Source organism: Canis aureus, chromosome 3 (assembly GCF_053574225.1).
Source record: "Canis aureus isolate CA01 chromosome 3, VMU_Caureus_v.1.0, whole genome shotgun sequence".
NCBI lineage: Eukaryota > Metazoa > Chordata > Mammalia > Carnivora > Canidae > Canis > Canis aureus.
This window is the reverse complement of record NC_135613.1, coordinates 11,894,904-11,918,290: the sequence shown is the minus strand read 5'-3', so window position 1 is coordinate 11,918,290 and position 23,387 is coordinate 11,894,904. Positions and strand designations below refer to the sequence as shown.

Genomic DNA, 23,387 nt, shown 5'->3' with positions numbered 1-23,387 from the left:
AAGTGTATTACTATCCCCTGTGCTCTGACATGTGTTCATTCTAAACCAGCGATCCTTGATCTTTGAGGTCTGAGTCCCACTAGGAATTGGATAAAAGCTATGAACACTGTCCCCCAAAAGATAAACGTAAACACATATGTCAAGAATCTCTACACAGATCCCAAAATATGTTAGCTAAAACATGATTTCACAAGCTATATGGGTTTCTTTCAAACTTGATGAAAATTTTCATGTTCTATATTTTTTTGCTAACGTGGAGAAACATTCTCAAAACTCTTTTGAAGTCTGTGAAACTATGCTGCGAACTAATAGCAAATAATAACTTCCCCTCTACTTTGTGGTTATAGAAATCATTCTCACACACATGTCAGAGGCATTTTATTCCCCCCAAATAAATCTAAGTTTGCTCATATGCAAATAAAATAAAACAAAATATCAAAACAACAAAGTGATTGAATGATTACTTGGGTTAAGCAAAAAGTTTTAGATAGCATAATCTATGGAAGACAATGGTGATAAACTGGACTACCTCTAAATTTAAATTTTTTTTTACTTTAAAAGACAACTCAATAAGAAGACAACCAAATAAGACAGGGGCAAATGATATGAACAGAAACTTCACCAAAGACAAAATAAAGTAACAAGCACATGTTGTTCAACACCGTTAGCCATGAAAGAAACTCAAATCAAAAATAGAATGAGATACCACTACACATCTACAAGAATAACTATAATTAACAAAATTGTCACCTGCTGGCAAGGTTATAGAGTAAGCAAAACTATGCTGGCAGAAGGGCAAAAAGGTACAGTCACTTGGAACACAGTTTGGCAGTTTCTTATAAAATTAAACATATACTTACCATAGAACCTAGCAATCCCACTCCAGAATAAAATATATTGATACAAAACCTGTATGTGAATGTTTATAGCAGCTTTATATATTCATAATCACCAAATATGAGAGACGACCTGAAGTCCATTGACTGGTGGTACATCCATTCAATTGAATAGTACTCAGCAATAAGGAATGAACCACTGTTACATGCAACAGTGTGTATAAACCTTAGAATCAATGTGTTAAATAAAACAAGACCAAAAAAGTGCTGTGTATTTTATGAATACATTTACATGATATTCTGGAAAATACAGAAATGGAAATCAGATCATTGGTTGCCAGGGGCTGGAGGTAGGGAAAGGGGATTGACGACAACTGGATACAAGGGAAATTTTTGAGCCAATGGAATAATTCTATATATTAAAGTGGTTACATGACCATATATTTTTCAAAAATCATGGAACTGTACATCTAAAAGAGGTGAATTTTATAGTATATAAATTATACATCATAAACCTGACTTTAAAAAATAGCTAAGAACATACCAGTAGTAAATATTAATTTAATTTATATTTCAACATGGCATACAAAGTATCAATATCCAGGGTATGAACAGTAATCCTAAAAATCAATACAAAAAGGTCAAATTTAAATTGGGCACAGATAAAGACAGGCAATCCACAGAAGATCAGTTATCAACAAGTCAATAGACATCTACTGCTCAATCTCACTAGTAATCTGGCAAATGTAAATTATAACAAAGTGATAACCATTATTTTCTCATCAGAAAAACAAACTCTTCAAACACTGAAAATACCAAATGGTGATGCTTACGCAGAGCAAATACAACCCCTAAAATAAGACCCCAAGAAAATTACATCAATGAGGATGATGGAATTTCAACTACATTCATACTTAGCCAAATCAAAAGACATAAAAATAACCTTTAAAATAGTTGGGTGGTAAAATTAAATTAAATTAAATTAAATTAAATTAAATTAAATTAAATGTTGGGTGGTTGTCTTTCCTGTTCTCGTCAGTGGGTTGTAGAATGAGGTGAGATAGTCCTGAAAATGCTAGTGTTGGTTTTGTCACTGCTGGAAAATCCTGTCAGTCCAGTGCAGACTGGGAACACCATGGAAAGTACACATGAATGATTCTAAGGATTTACTAGCCCAACATGCAAAGAGTAATGTCCAGGTAGCCCTTCAAATGGTACCAGCTTCCTTGACATTGTCAAAAAAGAAAGCAAGTATGAAATGAGGGCCGCAGCAAAATTTAGAAGAATAAAGACATAATGGAACTGATAAATTTATCCTTCTACTAATTTATGGTGACATATAGGAAAAGTGTATAAATTGGAATCTTAAATATTCTCAGAATGAAGGCTTTTCAATGGTTCAATTTCTGAACTGGTTTGTTCGAAGTGATTTAAGGGACTGTCCAGGGATATTTCTGACTGAGGCCAATTTTGTTCTTAGCAATGACTTCTGAAACTAACAGAGTAAAATGTGACTCCACCAAATAGCCTAATCAAGAGTATGTCACAGATCCTGTGGGTAACACTATTTTTTTTTTCTCCTGCAAAATACCTTAGTACTGGATATGAAGTAGGACGTTGATTACTTTAAGGAGTAAAGAAGAGTAGGGAAGAATCATCTTGATAAAATACATAGTATTTGAAATATTATGAAATGAAAAGGCCGAGACTTACTAGAGGAAGGGAGCAAGAAGCAAATCCAAGGTAAACAGTTGAGCACACACAGAGGACAATACACCTGGCATCCAGCATAGGTGGTGAGTCATAGCAACAGGCACTCACTCGCCCTCATCATGGGGCACTTGCTGGGCCTAGAATGCTCCACTGTAAAGGCGAGCTAATCCTTAAAACGAACCATTTTAGAGCAGGACCGTGGCTATGAAATGCGACCATTTAGATGAAGTACATCTGAGGGTGTATTGGTGAGATGAGACATTGATCGTCACGGTCTTCCTGGGAAGGAGAGTGCAGAAGACCAGGGGGTGGGAGCGTGGCACCCCACCTGGGCCACAAAACACAAAATCTTTGAAAAATGATTGCTTCGAGGACTCAGGGCTAAATAGAAGTTAGAAGCAAAGTGAACACCCCGGTCGGAGGCTCTGCTATTGTCATGGGAATGAGAAGAAGGGGCCGGGGAAGGCTGAGGAGGAGCGGGGTCTGGAAAACTTGAGGGGCCCTGAGACGAAGGGTGGGAGCACGAGGAGAGGATGCCCCGGCCAGTCCCTAAGCCCCTCGCGCGGTGACCCCTTGATCGCTGCCAGGACCTCGGACCCTCGTGCAGCCCCGACTGCCTGTCAGCTCTGCGCCCTGTTCCCCCCCAAGACCCTGCTGCCAACTCACAGGCGCCGCCGCCCAGGGGCCCGCACCCGGCTCCGAGCTCCTGCTCCTCTCGTCGGGCCGGAGCTGTTGCCATCCGTTGCCACAGCAACCACGGACGGCGCAGCTGAGCAAGCCGCGGCGCGATTGGAGCAGGCCAGCGTCCATAGCAACTGCCTGGCTGCGCTGGTGGGCGGACTTGAACTCGTTCTCGGGAATTCTTCAGGCACCCTCTGTCTTTAGAGGCCCCGTCAGCAGGCACCCGTCCTACCTCTTGAAGGATGCTCCTGCGTTATCTCACTCAACATGTGTCTCCCCGTGGTACTGTGAGGGTTCGCATTTCCTCAGGAATGTTTAACTTGGAGTCAATTTTACCTCTTCAGGTAAAATGTGCATGAACCTTCTTAAGTTATCTGTAAAAGCTTATATCCATTTAACCGGTAGGGTGGTCTCTAAGTACAGATTCTCAAAGGAGCCTGGGCCAGAACCCAAGACAGTCGGAACGAATAGTTTCTATATGCATTAACCCCTTCTTCCTTCTCAGAGATCACAGACACAAATAGTGTGTTTCTTCCCAGACTTCATTTAGACTGTGGCTTCATTCAAATCCTGCCTTGAGACATCTCTCAAAGACTCGAACTATCTCTTGACTTTCATTCGTTCATTCATTCATTCATTCATTCAATAACTATTGATCATTAATTATGAGCCATACATTTGTCAAAGAAGCACCTTTCTAGCCACTGGAGTATAGCAATTGTAAAGACAAAAGCCCTAATTTCTTAGTTTTCCTTGTGGTGTAGGAAACAACAGATGAATAAACAAGATCATTTCAGTTTCTGATAATATATAAAATGTGGTGATATGGTAGAAAGTGTCTAAGGTAACATGCCCTATAAACAGGGTGGTCAGAGAGGTTCACGCTGAGGAGATGGCATTTGAACCAAGATGTGAGAAGACACCAGCTAGAGAAGACACCAGCAAGGAAGACAGCAACACAGGCAAAAGAAAAGCAGTTAAAAGAAATGAACATGAATGTTGGAGAAAAATGAAAGGCCAATACAGCTGAAAAGAAGACAGTTTGCAAGAGTGTGAGAAAAGACTATCAGATTGACCTTAATCTAGCTTTTCAAAGGACTAGCAACTTCTCCCTCCTCCTTTACCCGCCCATCCCCAGTCACACCCTATCATATCACCCTTTCTTTCCTTCATAGCCCTTGTGACTCCGTATTGTCTGTGAGCTCCCTGAGGATATGACTCAACACAGGATCCCCAGCACCCCAAATAACTGGCTTGGCACAGACACGAAATAAATATCCGTTGACTACATGAACCTCCATATCACAAAACTAGGAACTACAGTGGATCGTGAGGATAAGAGCAAAACATCTCTGCCTTTATGAAGCATAAATGCTTAGGGGGTAAATGAATTACAAACCACGTGGACTAACTTAATGTAGGCAGAATTGAATGATTTAGACTATACATGGTGTGGAAAGTCATTGAACAAGTTTCTGGATAATTTCTTCATTCTATTATATTCCAGTTCTATTTCACAAATATCCAGTGTTTACCATATGCCAAGCACTGTGATATATAGTGATGACCAAGATCACCCGTCTTGCCTATAGAGCTCACTCTACCGCCATACAGTCTATTACAGTAGCCACCAGACACATGTGACCATTGAGCATTTGGTGTGTGTCTGGTCCACACTGGAACGTGAAGCAACTATAAACTGCAGATTTCAAAGACATAGTGCAAAACAATACTGTAAAATATCTCATTAATAATTTTTAATATTGATTTCATACTGAAACAACATTTTGGATATATTGGGTTAAACAAGATTATTATTATTAAAGTTATTTTCACTTGTTTCTTGTTTTTAATCATTAGGTTGAAATGCTAGAAAGTGTTAAATTATGTATGTGGCTTGCATTATATTTCTACTAGCTAGCACTGGTCTAGTGGGAGCTTAATGCTAGTTGAATAAACAAGTGACATCTTATTACAGATATTAAGACAGACATTTCAGGGAGCACCTAGCTGGTTCAATCAAAGGAGCACATAACTCTTGATCATGAGTTTGAGCCCCATGTTGGGTGTAGAGATACTTTAAATAAATAAATAAATAAATAAATAAATAAATAAATAAGTAAGTACATAATCTTAAAAAATGAAAGAGACATTTCAACTGAAAGCAGGATAGACAGCAACCTCAAATAGAAGAACTAGAACAAGAATTTCCAAAGAAAATAGGTCCGGGAAAAGGTGACTGGGGAAGAGAGCTCAGCTGTGAACCCCATCTCCTAATCTCTAGTCTAAAGAAAGGTTTTTACAGGGACCACCAGTGAGTTTGCCATATCAGAGGGCACAGAGGGCTTGTGTCTGAATCCTACCTGGAAGTTCTAAAGGGCAAGAGATGGGTGAACTAGTCAGCAGACAGCAAAGGAAGAATTGGTTGGTTGGGGACAACCTGCCCCCAACCCCCAGGATATATCAAGGTAAAAAAAAAAAATGCATGGGGGTTTTCTATAGAGCAGGTATGGGCCACACAAGAAAGACGGGTAGGGTCATTTTGGATCCATTCTGAGAGGAAAATCTGGTGCAACAAGAGACTTCATCAAAGATTGTTAGGTTCCTAGGGGCCAAGGACCAGGCAAACAAGAGATGCCTTTGACCCCATTATGAGAACTACAGGGTACAGATGCCTGGTGATGAGGGTAAGCTTTCTGAAAGATTCCTGAAAGTGCCCCACAAGTAGAAGTATCATCTTAATCATGGCAGTATCAGACAAATAACAATTTTCTTATTGTCTATTTCTTTCCTCCCTCTTCATGCTCCAATCCCAACGGGGCCAGAAAACAGTTGCCCAACTTGGGGCACAGGTGCAGAGGCTGGCAATGAGCCCAAGTAGAAGACAACAGGAAAGAAGAAGGTGACCCCACTCTCATTCCCCAGCTGTAGCGTTCCTACTTGCAGCAGCCCAAACTAAAACAGGAGAGAAGCCATACTTAAAAGTTTTGACCATCACCTTGGACATAACATTTTAACAACTGTACTGAGACTGGATCTTGACACCCAGGAGGGTCTGTAAAGGTCTTGGCACCTGAATTCAGCCACAGACAGGGAAACAATTTGTCCCACAGAGACATTTTAAAAAAGAAACTACAAGACAAAAATCAAGTTGCTTTATGACTGCAGCCCACAAGTCATGCTTGTCTGACTTAAGGGTTACAGAAGAAATATGAGACAGGCTATAAATACAAGCAGGAACATGTGCTATTCTTGAAGTGTACAGAGCAGTAGAAGATGTATAAAGTTAAGGATTAAAGTGCATATTATTACAGGGAGAAAAACAGATTATCTAAAGTCGCATAGCACCTCGTAGCCAGACCTAAGACTGGCATTTAATCCCCAACCCCTAGAGGCCTTTCTGGGGCTTCTGAGAGCTGCTATTCCCTCAGGGTCTATCTGCAGCTGCTGCATGGTGATGAAAGCCTGGCTTGTTCTCAGTGCTAGATAGACAGGTGGGCAGGCAACAAAGGGAAAAACAAATGCAAAAATGTTTAAAAAGCCATGCATCTAGAAATGGATATCCCGCTGAAAACTAATTTCGGCATTAATAAGTGGATCAAATTTAGGGATCTTTGCTAACTTCCATTTATGTGCCTTCAACAGGAAAGATGAAGACTGTCTCAATTCTGCATCTGCCAGACCCCTACAGAACCTCACACTCGTATGGGATAAGAGATGAGGCCAGGCCCTCTTCTTTCCAAGGTGTGAGCAGATCACTGGGTCAATGAGCAGTGAAGACTGAGACCTCCTTAGACTTCAGAGTGGTTAAGTTGGCCTGTTACCCTGGGGCCTCAAGCCTACCCAGCCCACCTCAGCAATCCTGGTCCAGGGGACCCATGCAGAGAAGGGCCATGGTCAAGAACGTAGGGGGCACATACCCAGAAAGCATGAATTCACTGTAAAGAGCCATAGAAATAAATGTGTATATAATTTTTAGAATAATACATGAGCAATAATTTTTCTTATTATTATGACATGACTTCAGTTCTGAACTTACTCCCTGTGTGGAGTTTGCTACGTAACCTCTCTGTAGTTAAGTTACCACACCTGTAAAATAGGATCAACTACTGCATACAATTGGTGAAGCATGAGACAATAACATAAACTAAGTGTTTAATAAAGGAAAAATATCATTCTATTAGTATTATCACCACCCTTCAGTCTAGTTTTCTGTCTCTTTGCCATCACCTCCAAATAGTTGACCAGTGCTAAAGACTAAGTATTTGTGTCATTATCCAAAATTTGAAATTCACTAACCCCCAGTGTGATGGTATTAAGAAGTGGGGCCATTGGGTGATTCGATCAGGAGGGTGAAGCCCTCATGAACAGGGTTAGTGCCTTTATAAAATAGACTGCAGAGAGCTCCCTAGAACCCATCCACCATGTAAGGTTACAGCAAAAAGATAGTCTACAAACCAGGAAGTGGGCTCTCAGCAGACACTGAATCTGCTGACACCTTGATCTTAGACTTCCCAGCTTCCAGAACTGTTCAACTCACTCGGTGTATTGTATTTTTGTCATAGCAACCCAAACCAGCTTAAGACATCTGACTTCTGCTTAAGCTCTTGCTCTTTACCAAGCTTTGACTGAGAACCCACTAAGCACTGAGCTTATGTTAGGTACTGAGTGTACTCAGCAAATACGATACTGTCCCTGCCCTCAAGGGGCTCAGTCTTTTGTTTCTTTAAGCTGCTTACTTCTCACACTTTCTCAAACCTAAGATCACACACTGACACTCCATATTCGAACAGTGAAAATTTTTGAAAACTTCTTCCTGAAATTACACAGAATAGGACTCCTAGATCTCCTTTATGAGACAATTTTTCCAGTTTAAAAAACATCCATTGTGGCTAAGTCCTCCATTTTACCTAAGTCTCCCAACAGTTTTTCACAGGGCATGAGTTCTAGTTGGTCCCTTTGTATCCTGACCATGCTGGGCAAATCCCTGTGTTTTCCTTCACTGGAGCTCAAGGTGAAACACATTTCTCTCAAGTGCTCTGAGGAGTGTGTAGGATGGGATTATTGTAGGAAAAAATTTTAATTCCTCACATTCTGAGACAGTGAAGTAAATGAACCACTTTTTCCTGTTTCGTGTTAAAACACACACACACACACACACACACACATTCTAATCAGCCTCATTTTGTGAGTAGCCACTGCCAAAATTTTCTGTTGATGCTTGGGTAGCATAAATCACAGGCTTAAGGAGACCGAAGGTTTGCCAAAATTGAGACCAATCTCCCACCCTCCTGCTATTTTGCCTTCATCAAGGCTCTTGGTTGAAAATTAGAGAAACTCACTCCAACTATCTTAAGCCAATAGGAGAATTAACTGAAGAATTCACCTAAATCATAGGACCTGAGGGCAGCTGGATCCTTAGGGTATAGGAACCAAGAAATGGAAAATTAAACAGAACCAAAGCAGGGCTGGTTCCTCTGTCTGCCTACCTCTCCCTGTGCCCAGATGCCTCTCCTTCTCTATAGATACCTGTGTTATTTTTTTCTTTTCACCTTAGACCTGTCTCCATCCCCTACCCAAATCTTACAAAACAGTCATCCCAATGCCATAGATACCCATCCTCTCTGCGCCCAAGTATCTCTAAGTCTCCAAGGGTAGTGGGTTAAATGGTGGCTTTGAAAAAGGTATGTTCAGGGGATCCCTGGGTGGCGCAGCGGTTTGGCGCCTGCCTTTGGCCCAGGGTGCGATCCCGGAGACCCGGGATCGAATCCCACATCGGGTTCCCGGTGCATGGAGCCTGCTTCTCCCTCTGCCTGTGTCTCTGCCTCTCTCTCTGTCTCTGTGTGTGACTATCATAAATAAATAAAAATTAAAAAAAAAAAAAAAAGAAAAAGGTATGTTCAGATCCCACTACCCATACTGTATGAATGTTAGCTTATTTGGAAAAAAAGGTCTTTGCAGATGTAATTAAGGGTCTTGAAATATGAGATTATCCCAAATTATCCAGCTACATCCTAAATCTATCAACCCTGTAAAAGGTAGAATGAGAGAAGTCACAGACACATAAAGAAGAGGTAGCAACGTGAGCACAGAGCAGAGATTGGAGTGGTATGGTCAAGGAAGCCAAGGGCCCCCAACAGCCACCAGTAACTGGAAGAGGCAAGAAAGGATTCTCCCCAGAGCCTCCAAAGCAAGTGTGGGCCTGCCTATGCCTTGATTTCAGACTTCTAGCCTCCAGAACTGTGAAAGAATAAATTTCTGCTGTTTGAAGCCACCTAGTTAGTGGTAATTTTTTGCCACCATCATAGGAAATGAACACAGTAAGTTTTAATCACAAATTCTTGGAAGGGAAAATCCAACTGGCTTAGGCTGACTTGAGTGCAACATACTCCTCCAGTTCAATCATCTGCCAGAGGCAAGTCACACTGAATGGTACAGAGGCCAGGGCCACTCCTATATGGAGGACAGTAGTCATTCTTAAGAAAATAAGAGTCCTCAAAGCCCTCTACTACATAGGAGTTCTCTCAGCCAGGCCCCAAATTTCATTTTCCAAACCTCTTTCCTCCATCCCCACATCCTATTCCTTTGCCATTTTTAGAGAAGTTTTCCCTGCCTTCAATTTTTCACTTCCATACACCATCAGATTTTCCCACTTCTTTCCAATTCTCTTGCCACTAATCTACCTCAAGCCAGCTTCATGCCTGGTCTAGTGTCACATTTCTCAAAGTGTGTGCTGAGGCATCTCAGGGCACTACATTGAATTCACAGGAGTGTCTCTGGATATTTTAAATTTTCACAGGAATCACAGATGTATCTGTTGGAAAACTACTAGCTTAATAGTCCACAGTTTCAACACTAGATTATTATACTGTTTTCAATGACCAAATCATGTCAAAGTGGGGTTTCCAATAACTGCTGTGATGAAAACAAGAACCACTTGAAAATTAATGTGGCACAGGAAATGAGAATGGCGGTGTGTGATGATGATTCCAAGGCTTGAGAAAGTGTGCAGTGATCAACAAGCACTACGCCGTTAGGACATATGGGCTTATTAAGTTATCTGGACCTGCCCGCCCCCGCCGAGGCCCCGGGTCGCTGCCCGCCGCCCCGGCCCCCACCCCTACTCCTCAGGTGTCTGTGGAAGGAAAGAAAGGCCCGCGGCTTGCTTCCGCGGAGGAGAACCAGGCATGAGCGGCCTGGGCGCCGGCGGCCCTGTGCCCTTCACCTGGGGCTTCTCAGGCTCCCTTATTTTCAGTGACCAGAAACACATGTAACTCCCAACTCGGAGGAGGAAGGTGTGTACCGTGGGAGGCTCCTTTCCAATTTCTTTGGTATCTACGTTCTTCCTTTTCCCACTCAGCCTATTAAACACAATCTCTGAACTATATCCTACATTTTGCAGCTTGTGACCTCTGGACTGCCTAACCACGTTTTAACTATTGAGCCACCCGACCATGGAACAAGGTCCCAAATCCAGTACCTTGGAGTATCCCACCTAAAGTCACTGATGAAAGAAAGTAGATAACCTGTGTGTGCGGTCACTCACAGCAGTTGTAGAACTTGGACTGTGAGCTCATTAAATAGAATGATTCAGTGTATGTATATAAAGCTTATGACCAATGTCCCGTCTCCGCCTGTTTACAAGCTTTCAGACACATTCAGGATCGAAAGATTAAAGTTTGGGGGCATAGGGACTGCAATGAAGTCTGAGGCATGGGGTTTCTGGCTGGGGAGTGGGGTTGTGAACATACTGGAGTCCCTGTCACATATCCAAGCACTAAGGGTTCTAAGGGCTTTGCATGTATTACCTCATTTAATTTTGTGAAGTTTTTTTTCAGATTCATTTGAATCTCTCGGTGCTTACTTCTTTTGAGATTTGTTTGAATCCCTTAGTGTGTAGTTTTGTCGGCACCTCACCTTGGCATAAAATATTTGCATTGTGAATATTAGTTATTTTGATAAGGTCCTTAAAGGCAGCATCTCTGTCATAACTTGGTATTCTCCCGTACTACTAAGCATCTCACTTTGTTAGGAAACAGTACTTTAAAAAAAAAAAAAAAGGAAACAGTACATTGGTGTATTTGTGACTGAAATCAATAAATAATAGATGATATTAAAAAAAAGTTATCTGGACCTGATTACTTAATAAATGGAATTGTTGGCTATTTCTTTTGGCCCACAGATGCTGTGAAACAATTGCTAACACACTACAAATATTTTCCACCTTTTTATTCATATTTTACCAAGAGCAGGAGATGGCATTGAGTTCCATTTCAAAGATGAGTCATGTAGAACGCATCATATAACTCATAAAAGAAGACTAGAGGAACTTTTCTAAATGTAATGTCTGAGATCATTGATTGTATCACTTAGAAAATATAAGCTTGTTTTGCTTCCTCTTGTAAAAATGTCTAATATGTTCAAAAAGCATATGTTGGGTATTTATTAGTTGGCTTAGAATAAGAAGCACAAGAGCCAGGAAACGTAGGTCGGGGACTCAGTTCTACTATCCATCACCTTTTGGTCCTGAGGCTAGCTACTTCACCTCTCCGAATCTCAGTTTCTGCAGCTACTATCAAATGGCACAATTCAGACATTCAAAAAATATTATTTATGAGCTATGCTGTGTTCTATCCTATAAAGCAGTGTTCTCAACCTTTTTTATTCACTATGGTTTCCCTAAGGAAACTTTTTAGACACTTTTGTTATAATTATGCTTCCCAAATTTTCATAACATGTATATACTGTATATCAGTCTATGTACTATATATACACCTGTGTTCTACACATTGAAAAGTGAGATTTGGGGGCATCTGTGTGACTCACTGGTTGAACATCTGCCTTTGGCTCAGGTTATGATCCTGGGGTCCTGGGATCGAGTCCTGCATCAGGCTTCCTACAGAGAATCTGCTTCTCTCTCTATGTCTCTGCCTCTCTGTGTCTCTCATGAATAAATAAAATCTTTTTTTTTAAGTGATTTTTTTGCCTCCTCAAGAACCAGTTTTTGTCCCTTGGGGATGATATCATACCTATTGAGAATGCATGCCCTAAGGAAACAGAGGAAAACATTTCTGTTTTCACAAGGTTCATGTTATAGCATAAGAATTTAGATAAAAAAATAAACAAGTAAAGTATCAGATGTGAAAAGTGCTATGAAATAGTAAACTAGGACACTATGAGGGAGAATAGCTAAGGAGGTGAGCCAGGGACCCCTGTGAAAAGGTGACCCCAGAGGTGAGATCTGGATGACCAGCAGGGGCAGCCAGACATCTACAAGGGAGGAGCTACTAGTGTGGCAGGCTTGCTGGGCACCAGCCTGGCAGGGGCAGGGGAAGGGCAGAGCATGGTGAGCTCGTTGACACCACCATTAGAGAGAGGATCATTCTGAAGCCTGAGTAGCAAAGAAAAACACTTTATAAATAGTAGATTGTTAAATGAATGGGAGAGATTATTATTTGCAAAATGCTGCAGAAAATGACTTAGTCCTGAACCCTGTTATCAAAAAAAAAAAAAAAAGTTGATTTTGAAAACCAGTTGGAGAGGCTGGATTCTGGGAAAAGGCTTAAATAACCAAAGATGTTAGATAGCTAGATAGACCTAGAAGAGAAAGAAATGTTAAAAGAAATGATACCTAACATTCTGAAGTTCTTATCCCATGCTTCTGTAAAAGTGCTCTGCAAACATGAATCCTCACAAGCCCACAGTAGGTTAGTCTTTTCATTTCATAAATGAGATGCTGAGGGATCGAAAGCACGAGTGACTTGCCCAAATTACACATGCAGTAAAGTGGCAAGACTTAGGTCGGCCTGGCCTGAATCTAAGGTCAGGATGATGTGACCCTGTTTCCTCATCTAGTTCTGTAGGCACTCCATCTTCTGTGTCTGCCCCTCTGCTATGAGCAATTTCTATTTATTCAATTTGGGGAACTGGACTTCTGCTAGGACATCAGACTCAGCTCAACAATTAAAAGATGAATTATAATGTTCTTACAGGGCCTAGGAATAAAAACTGTCAGCATCATGTTTAATTACCCACTGTCTTGTTTGTAGGGAGGAAATATATCTTGCTTCATGTCCTGAGGATTAGTCAATATAGACTATGTCTGGTTTGAAAGGGAATTTAAAACAGACTTCATTGTTTTAGACTTCCTAAAAATGTAAATCCAAGACATGCCAACAGGACTGTTGATTAACTGTCAAGAGAAGACCCAGGGAGAAATGCCTGTCATGAGGAGACACCAGACACTTGTTGTGTCTGTAAGCCATGAGTCATAATTTAAAAAGTAGTAGGTGTGAACACCCAGGATCAGGGACTGATATGAAAAATCATATGGAATCAAACACATGTGGTCAAGAAGACATATAGTTTCAAAGGGCTGGGCTGAGAGCTCATCTGTGAAAAAATCTACCAATTATGAGGTATGTATCATTTTAAGCAGAGGCTTTCATTCTTATCAATACTCAGGCAAAAATCCAAATTTTCTCTTGCTAGGAAAGTACTTGATAATGCACTGTATATGATTACAGAAGCACTATGCTTTCTTCTCGTTTTGAATAAGCTCTAACAAAATAGAGTCCCTGTGTTTGTAGAGCCCACAGGTATCGCAGAACTGCAAAGAGTAAATATGTCTATGTGTGAGATAGCACACAAAAATATATAGGAAACTAAGCAATAATTAAAAACACCAGTTATTATCAACCATCCTAGAGAAAAGACTGAACTGTCTATTTTCTCTAGAAAATGATACTACAAAACCACTATTATATGAAAAGGCAGTCAAAGATTGGGCAGACAAGGGGCACCTGCGTGGCTCAGTGGTTGTCCGTCTGCCTTCGGCTCAGGGCATGATCCCACGGTCCTGGGATGGAGACCTTCGCTGGGAGCCCGCTCCTCCCTCTGCCTATGTCTCTGCCTTTCTCTCTATGTGTTTCTCATGAAGAAACAAATAAAATCTTAAAAAAAAAAAAAAAAGATTAGGCAGATGAGTACAGAAGAAAATCACAAAAATGCAGCAGGGGGCTAATGAATAAAATCTTATTTTTTATTTTGCGACGTGTGTGGTACTTATCAGGGTTTTTTTAAGTTTTAAGTTTGTTACAACTCATCCTTTTTAAAAAATTCAGTTTTGTTTCTAGTTTGTATTTATACTAAAGGGCTTCCAAAATTGTATAAACTTCAAATCCCATAAAAATTAGCTCCCAATGAAGCTTTGCAATCAAGGGGAGATGGGACACTGAGACACACAAAAATTAATGTGCAATAATAATACATCACAAAATAAACATCACTGTAATAATATATTAAAAGATTCACTAATACAAGACTGGTTAAGAAGAGAAAGACTGGTTGGCTGGATTCTTCAAGAAAGCTTCAAATGAAGTTGAACTTGAAGTAGCCATTGAAGGACCAGTAAAATTTTGACTCACTTATTCATGTGCTTTGATGGATTCTTCATATAGTATACTGAGTCCTTGCTCTAAAGCAGATCATGCCAGCCACTGGCAGGGAGGGGGGTCACCAAAACCTTATTTAATATATCCAACAGCTATTCATGAGAGCTGCCTCCATGCCAGGCCCTGGGGATGCCACTGGAAACAAACAGAACCCCAGGGAGCAGAGGGAAAAGAGGGGTGAAGCTTCCAGATGTGGGGCTACATACCACATTCCTATAAATGGCTCATCCGGGCTTAGCCATGGTGAAGAAGGCAATTTTGAAGATAAAATGTAATCTTAGGTGCTTGGGAATGAAAGATGGGAGAATGACAAAGCCAAGAACTATAAAGAGGAGAAAATGGGGGTGAGCTGCTACCCGGACTTAAGAGGAAAGGTGAGACAACGGTCAGATTCTCTTTCTGGCAAAATGAGGAAGGATGTGCAAAATGTCTAGATGACCCAGAAGAGAAGAAAGAAATGTTTGGGAGCGCCTAGGTGGCTCAGTTAGTTAACTGTCCAACTCTTGATTTCAGCTCAGGTCATGACCCCAGGGTTGTGGGACCCAGCCCCGGGTCGGGCTCCACCTGAGATTCTCTCTGTGCCTGCCCACCCCTAGCCCCTGCAAAATAGAAAGAAATATTTGAGTCCATATAAAAATTTGCTCTGATAATCATAATATCCTGTTACAGAAATGGAGAGGCATATATAAGAACTCACATATTCATTCATTTAAACACGTATTTCTCAGATACCTAGAATTCAAGACTGTATCAGCTGTGTCAGATACCAGGGATAAAGAGAGGAGATTTTTCAGTTGTTTATTCTCCAGCCAGACTAAATATAAAAGATAGAGCCTCTATCATCACGCCATGGGAAAAAGCCAGAAGGAGGCAGGCACTAAGCTAGCGGTCTTTCGTAAGCTGACCAGGCTGAATGTTAAAAGTAAATAAGAAAACAAATTTAAATGCACCTCATTTGCCCTCCTCTTCCCATTAGACCAACCCTGAGGCTCTGGAGCGTCCTCAGGCCCCTGGCCTCATTAGAAAAGCAGATGGACATATCAGAGGGATTAACCACAGCCAGGATGACCCTAATATGATTTGGTCCTAGTTGCTGACCCTATAGAGACAGTTATGACTTTGAAATCTGAGGGCAATGACTTTTACTTCATGCTGCTTAAGCAGTGAAATGCAAGGTAAAATCTAAAATTATGTTAGGATTTAAGAAAAAAAATCCCCCTTATCGGAATGGAGGTGTTGGGGGGAAGAGAAATAAAAATTAAAATCAGGTAGCAGCAACATCACAGACCATTTATTAAATCAAGTATTGCCTATCTGCACTAATAAAGGTAGTCACAACATGGATAATACACCAAAAGTGAGTATTTCAAAGAATTCTTAGTATTAACAAGGGAAAATTGGAAGCCTAGTGGAGGAACACAGCTGACATACCCATGGGTGGATGGTGAGTGTGTGTGTTTCTAAGTCACACGGATATAGTGGAATTACGTGATTTGTTCTGCCCATGTGTTCTTCCTATTTCTGACCAACTGTCTTGGTCTGTCAGTGTCTGCACCTTACTACCTAACCCCTTAAAAAATGGCCTTTCCTTCTGCCATGGGCAACACAGAATTATCTGAAGTCACGTAAGATGAAAGCATTCTACACCATGGATAAATGGGATTCCCAGAGGCTGTGAAAACATCAATGGTTTGGTCACAGTAGCTGCTTTTATTAGAGGATCCGTGGATGTTTCCCATCCCAGAGTAACAGCTCTTATTCCACTCTCAGAAAATAATTTCATCATTTAGAAGCTCTGAAAATGAAAATAGTTTCTGAATCAGTGTGACTATTTCTGCACAGTCTCTGCCTTTTCCCATAACACAGATTCACTGAGCTGCTAAGAGCTCAATATTTATAAGTATGCCAAGAGAGCATTAATCTTCCTGATTAATTAATTCAATGACTTATCCAAAATCTTGCCTGTGAGCACTCCTGGGCCCGTAGTTCCCACTCTCTCTGCTCTTGTTTCCCTCCCTCTGTTGGCCTTTCTCTTCATCTAGGGCTGGGCATAAAAAATGGTCTCTGGTCTAGACTGCTTATGCATTCCTCAGCAAGCACCTAGGAGACTTTGACCAATTCTTCGTGCACTTCTAAACTTTAATAATGAAGATCGTGGACTTGCATGAATAATTGGCAGATAGAATTTGAAAGCCAATTTCTTTTGCTTATTAAAATTTCAGACAACCATATTATACATTCAAGCACAATGAAGGAATTTAATGTTCATTTAAACACCATTCCCGGAGTGTGACAAAAGCTCTCAGAGCTATAGAAGTTTGAAGTAGTTAAGGTTTAGCCAGTAAATTTTAGAAATTGTGGCCCTGTGGGAAATCCAGAGCCAGAGGAGCAGCTAAGTTGTGCCAGGACTTCTGACCCACAGAGAGTGTAAGAGAATAGAGGTTATAGTTCTAATTCCAGAGGAAGGAAAGCAAGTAGAGGTTTTGTTGAGCATACATATACTTCTGAGAAATTGTATTTCCTCCTTACCTTCTTTTTCCCTCTCATCTTTCCTAATTTGATACAAACTATGCAGCAAGTGGACCTGTCCTAGTCATATCAGACTTGAAGTCATGGGTAGCTCTTTTGTCCAGAGAAAGTCATGGTGTGGAGAGGAACATATGGCCAGTGAGGTACACATACCATACACATACATACAACACACCGTTTCCTTTACTCTAATGGGGGGAGATTTGAGAAAACATTTAATTTTGAGATAAATAAATTCCAAAATAACATTAACTGTAAGAGTAAGGCAACGAATATTTACAATGGCAAACAAGGTTACTCAGAGCTAGCACTAGAAGATCCTTGAATTCCACACCAATAATATAAACATTATTCTGTATGTGATGGGGAACCATTCTGAGATTTCTGAAGGCAGAGTTGATATTAGACCAATGAGGAGGAATGACATGGAGAGGTAAGGAAATGGAATCAGAGAGACTAGGTAGGGTGCTATGGTAACGGTTTATGGAAAAAATAACACAGAGTTAACCAGAGACAGAGTGAATGAGAGACAGGGAAAAATAGAAAGCGACAAGACACTAGTATCTTAGTAATTGATAAGTATGGCTAGTTGGATGGAAGATGGAGAAGAAATAGCAGATGCAATTTGTAGTCTTCATGACTATGTGTGTGGTGATGCCATTAACTGAGATACAAAATACAGATAGGAACACAAATTTGAGAAGAGGAAAGAGTTATTATATGCTGACATTTTGAAAAGTTTGCTTACACTCTTGATATGACATGATGAAAATGACAACTTAACTGTGATCTTCCTCCTGTGGAGATGCAAGCTTCTTCTTCCCTTGGAAGTGGGCAAAGACAATCTATGGTAGATATTTTGCTCAGAAGCCAGTTGACCTCGTGAACCCTCAGGGGGCTGGTCTCAAATTCTCATTGCTTTTGTCAACTGATAAAGTTCAAAGAACTCAAGTTCTATGACCAGAAGCAGTAGTTCCTGCTGGACTCTGGCTCTGTGGCTTTGCTGCCCTGGTTGGTATGGAGGAGAGGCATGTGGTGAGATAATAAAGGGTAAAGACTCTGTAGTACGCAGACTTGGCTTTGAATTCTGGCCGCATCACATACTAGTGATATTGCTCGTCACTTGGATAGGTGACAATTACTTTACCTCTCCATATCTGTTTCCGCTTTTGTAAAAATGGAAATGGGTGCAACAGTACCCACTGCAAAGGAACTGTTGTGAAGATCAAACATTATATTCTAGGTGAAGCACTTGTATGAAGCCTGGCACGTGGTAATCAGACTTAGCTGGTAGACAGACGCCTTTTGCAGGACCAGCCTGTACCAGCTCCACTCTGTGCCTTTGGGTGTGTTAACATCAAAGCAGCACACACATTAAACGCCTGCTGTTTGTATGGCTAGAGGCGTGGAGCAGTGGTACATATTGCTTAAAGGACAGAACTCAGATGCCAGGGTTTGAATCCCAACTACTTCACTGCCAAGTTTTGTGGGCTCCAGCAGTAATGTACCCTCTCAGCACTCACTTTCCTCATCTGTAAAATGAGAGGAAGAATAAGAACTACCTCATCAAGCTACTGTTAGGTAAGTGAGATTCATCCAGTGTTGCATGTAGTTGGAGTTTATTCATCCCGATTGCTATATAGTAGAATGTTTTGTGAATATTCTATAATTTATTTATCCATTCTACTCTTGATGGAGGTTTCAGTTGTTTCCATTTTGGGGCTTTTACAAATAGTACCACTTTGAAATTTCTTATACATAAATATACGTAAAATATGTATACATAAATATATGTAAAATATGTATACAATTTCTGGGTTAAGTAGAATCTCTTGGTCAGAGGGTATCAGCTTTAGCAGACACCAACCAATTTTCCAAAGTGGTTGTTCCGATTTAAATTCCTATTAGTAGTAGTATATGAGACTTTAGTGGCTGTACATTCTCACCAACACTTGGTATTTAGTGATGTCTTCATTTTGGCCATTCTATTTTTTTTAAGATTTTATTTATTTATTCATGCATGACACACACACACACACAGAGAGAGAGAGAGAGAGAGAGAGAGGCAGAGACAGGCAGAGGGAGAAGCAGACTCCCCACAAGGAGCCTGATGTAGAACTCTATCCCAGACTCCAGGATCACATGCCCTGAGCTGAAGGCAGACGCTCAACTGCTCAGCCACCCAGATGTCCCTGGCCATTCTATTCTAATGGTATGTAGTATTATCACCCTATAGTTTCAGTTTGTATTTTTCTGGTGACTCAATAAAGCTGAGCATCTTTTCATGTATACATTAAACACTGTGTCTGCTATATAGTAAGCATGCAATAAATGTTAGTCATTATCATTATTATTATTCTCCAGTGACCAAAGCACAACTTTTCAAGTGGACTCTGAGTCCAGACATGTTGAGTAAGAAGAAATGAAAGCCAGGTGAGACTTCTGACCTCCACCCCAAACAGTTTCCCAACCTTGCTCAGATGTGCCCATTCCAAGAGAAACAGGATCCCTACTCAGAGGCTCCAGGTCACCCAGAGTCTCATCCATCTGACCTGATCTCCCTCTAGCTCTTTCTTGATAAATGGCTTTGACAACTTTCTCATTATTATGGTGTCTGGTACAAATCAGACTTGAATCTTTAATGCTTCCCATTAGGAAAAATGCATCACTTGATTTTTAAGATGCAGACACAATTCCCCTTGCAAAGCCAGTATCCTGAGGGGTTCGCTAATGCATCAAGCCACATACTTCTGAGTAAAATTCCATGATGTCCCTAAAACAAGAAGAGAGTTAAGCTCTTTTCTTAGTTTAGCCCTTCCTAATAAACTCCAGGAGAAAAGAGCAAAAAATGTGTAATCGGGGGTGGACTTTTATCTTATAAGATCTGGGCAAAGAGACAGAAAGAAGATGGCTTAGGCAGCCCCGGTGGCGCAGTGGTTTAGTGCTGCCTGCAGCCCAGGGCGTGATCCTGGAGACCCTGGATCGAGTCCCACATCAGGCTCTTTGTATGGTGCCTGCTTCTCCCTCTGCCTGTGTCTCTGCCTCTCTCTCTGTGTGTCTATCATGAATAAATAAATAAAATCTTAAAAAAAAAAGAAGATGGCTTAATTCTTCCCAAATCAGGTCAGAAATTTTCATCCATGTTTGTATAAGATATTTATTATGTAATGTAATAGGCACAATTTTATTCTCTACATAGCTGGCTTAAGATTTTCTCGTGGATGAGACCCACCTTTGTTAAGAAATTTTGTGGTAGGCAGCCCGGGTGGCTCAGCGGTTTAGCGCCGCCTTGGGTCCAGGGCCTGATCCTGGAGACCCGGGATCGAGTCCCACGTCAGGCTCCCTGCATGGAGCCTGCTTCTCCCTTCTCCCTCTGCCTGTGTCTGTGCCTTCTTTCTCTCTCTCTCTCTCTCTCTCTCTGTCTTATGAATAAATAAATAAAATTTAAAAAAAAAAAGAAATTTCGTGGTATATCCTCATGGGATAAAATGTGGGACCCCTGCCACCATTGACCTTGAGAGGCAGAAAGAGTCTGGATGAGACAAAGAAATCAAAGCTGCTGACTGCAATCAAGGTTGCAGGGAAGAGAAAGAGGGACACTAAGCAGCCAAAGACATGGTTGACAGCTGTTCGGGGGTCTATGTGACCCCTTAAGTCTTTGGGAGAGCTGCATACTTCATTAAATGCATAGTGCGAGGTGAATCTTTCTTGGAAATCCATGAAGTGCTGGAGGGCTCCTGACTCAGTGGAGCTTGGGGCAACCAGTGTGCAGTGGTTTGGCGTTAGCATTCCTAGCATTCCAAGGATGCCCTCTGGTCCAGGCCAACTCTAGCCAGGCTGTAAAAGGGAGTATTTGAATCAAGTTTCCCTAAACTTCCTAAGACTAGGGAGGTCCCAGCTGATAACTGAATTATAATTAAAAGAGTATATACACTACTCAACCTTTAGTTTCTGAGTGTAACAACTTCCAATACGCAAACATAGACACAGACACACAAATATCAAGAGGATGTGCTAAAATTAATAAAAATGCTTCCTGACAAGTTAAATCCCCCTCCTAATCAATAATTTAAGTTCTTCACGATGGTTTACTTAAGAGCTTGCTTTCCTTTGTGCATTGAGGAAGATCCACAGCTTCTCCCCAGCTCATGTTTAAGCCCTCGAAATCAGCTGCCTTTCCACTTGAAGATATTCATTCTGATCCTGTACTTTTTCGAGGGAGAGAAAAAGCAGAAAAGCAAGAGGCTTGCTTCTGGGACTCCACTCACCTCCATTTCCCCCTCCCCCACTGACATGCACACAATATGGAAGAACTGATTGAGGGAGAACGTGTGTACTTGCAAAGTCTGGGCCCCTGAGCTCCTCAGCTAAAATTAAATTATGTTTTCAATACATTTAACTCTAACTTTCTATTTTTGTAGTCTTAAAAACCAGTAGAAATAAATGTATTAAGAATGTGATCTTGGTCAGGAACAATACAGGGATGTCCACTCTCACCCCTGCTATTCAACATAGTACTAGAAGTCTTAACCTCAGCAATCAGACAACAAAAAGAAATAAAAGGCATTCAAATGGGCAAAGAAGAAGTCAGACTCTCCCTCTTTGTAGATGACATGATACTCTACATAGAAAACCCAAAAGACTCCATCCCAAGATTGCTAGAACTCATACAGCAATTTGGCAGCGTGGCAGGATACAAAATCAATGCCCAGAAGTCAGTGGCATTTCTATATACTAACAATGAGACTAAAGAAAGAGAAATTAAGGAGTCAATCCCATTTACAATTGCACCCAAAAGCATAAGATACCTAGGGATAAACCTAACCAAAGAGGTAAAGGATCTATACCCTAAAAACTACGGAATGCTTCTGAAAGAAATTAAGGAAGACACAAAGAGATGGAAAGATATTCCATGCCCATGGATTGGAAGAATTAATATTGTGAAAATGTCAATGTTAACCAGGGCAATTTTACATGTTTAATGCAATCCCTATCAAAGTACCGTGGACTTTCTTCAGAGAGTTGGAACAACTTATTTTAAGATTTGTGTGGAATCAGAAAAGACCCTGAATAGCCAGGGGAATATTAAAAAAAAAAAAAAAAAAAAAAAAAACAAGAGCTGGGGGCATCACAATGCCGGATTTCAGGTTGTACTACAAAGCTGTGGTCATCAAGACAGTGTGGTACCGGCACAAAAACAGACACATAGATCAATGGAACAGAATAGAGAATCCAGAAGTGGACCCTCAACTTTATGGTCAACTAATATTCGACAAAGGAGGGAAGACTATCCACTAGAAAAAAGACAGTTTCTTCAATAAATGGTGCTGGGAAAATTGGACATCCACATGCAGAAGAATGAAACTAGACCATTCTCTTACACCATACACAAAGATAAACTCAAAATGGATGAAAGATCTAAACGTGAGACAAGACTCCATCAAAATCCTAGAGGAGAACACAGGCAACACCCTTTTTGAACTTAGCCACAGTAACTTCTTGCAAGATACATCCATGAAGGCAAGAGAAACAAAAGCAAAAATGAACTATTGGGACTTCATCAAGATAAGAAGCTTCTGCACAGCAAAGGATACAGTCAACAAAACTAAAAGACAACCTACAGAATGGGAGAAGATATTTGCAAATGACGTATCAGATAAATGGCTAGTATCCAAGTTCTATAAAGAACTTATTAAACTCAACAGCAAAGAAACAAACAATCTAATCATGAAATGGGCAAAAGACATGAACAGAAATCTCACAGGGATCCCTGGGTGGCGCAGCGGTTTAGCGCCTGCCTTTGGCCCAGGGCGCGATCCTGGAGACCCGGGATCAAATCCCACGTCGGGCTCCCGGTGCATGGAGCCTGCTTCTCCCTCTGCCTATGTCTCTGCCTCTCTCTCTCTCTCTCTCTCTCTCTGTGACTATCATAAATAAATAAAAATTAAAAAAAAAAAGAAATCTCACAGAGGAAGACATAAACATGGCCAACACGCACATGAGAAAATGCTCTGCATCACTTGCCATCAGGGACATACAAATCAAAACCACAATGAGATACCACCTCACACCAGTGAGAATGGGGAAAATTAACAAGGCAGGAAACCACAAATGTTGGAGAGGATGTGAAGAATCCTTGCACTGTTGGTGGGAATGTGAACTGGTGCAGCCACTC

At 41.0% G+C, this 23,387-nt stretch overlaps 1 protein-coding gene and 1 long non-coding RNA gene across 8 annotated transcripts in view; one reads left to right on the top strand and one right to left on the bottom strand.

Annotated features, from left to right (window-relative positions):
* Positions 1-23,387, bottom strand: part of HYDIN (HYDIN axonemal central pair apparatus protein) — a 384,136-nt gene that overhangs the window by 327,564 nt on the left and 33,185 nt on the right. For 4 of the 5 annotated variants that reach the window (XM_077889900.1, XM_077889907.1, XM_077889902.1 and 1 more), the window contains exon 1: positions 3,216-3,296. The exons of the other annotated variant lie outside the window; for it this stretch is intronic. The gene's annotated coding sequence lies outside the window, so the exon portion shown is untranslated. Of the gene's footprint in view, positions 1-3,215; positions 3,297-23,387 lie in introns of those variants that run through there. 5 annotated transcript variants of the gene reach the window in all.
* LOC144308985 (uncharacterized) lies at positions 3,305-7,216 on the top strand. 3 transcript variants are annotated; one of them, XR_013375147.1, is made up of 3 exons: positions 3,305-3,574; positions 4,406-6,132; positions 6,876-7,216. It is a non-coding gene; the product is annotated as an uncharacterized LOC144308985 (long non-coding RNA). The 3 variants fall into 3 exon arrangements; XR_013375148.1 differs by having other exon boundaries at positions 3,312-3,574; positions 5,536-6,132; XR_013375146.1 differs by lacking the exon at positions 3,305-3,574 and having other exon boundaries at positions 3,581-6,132.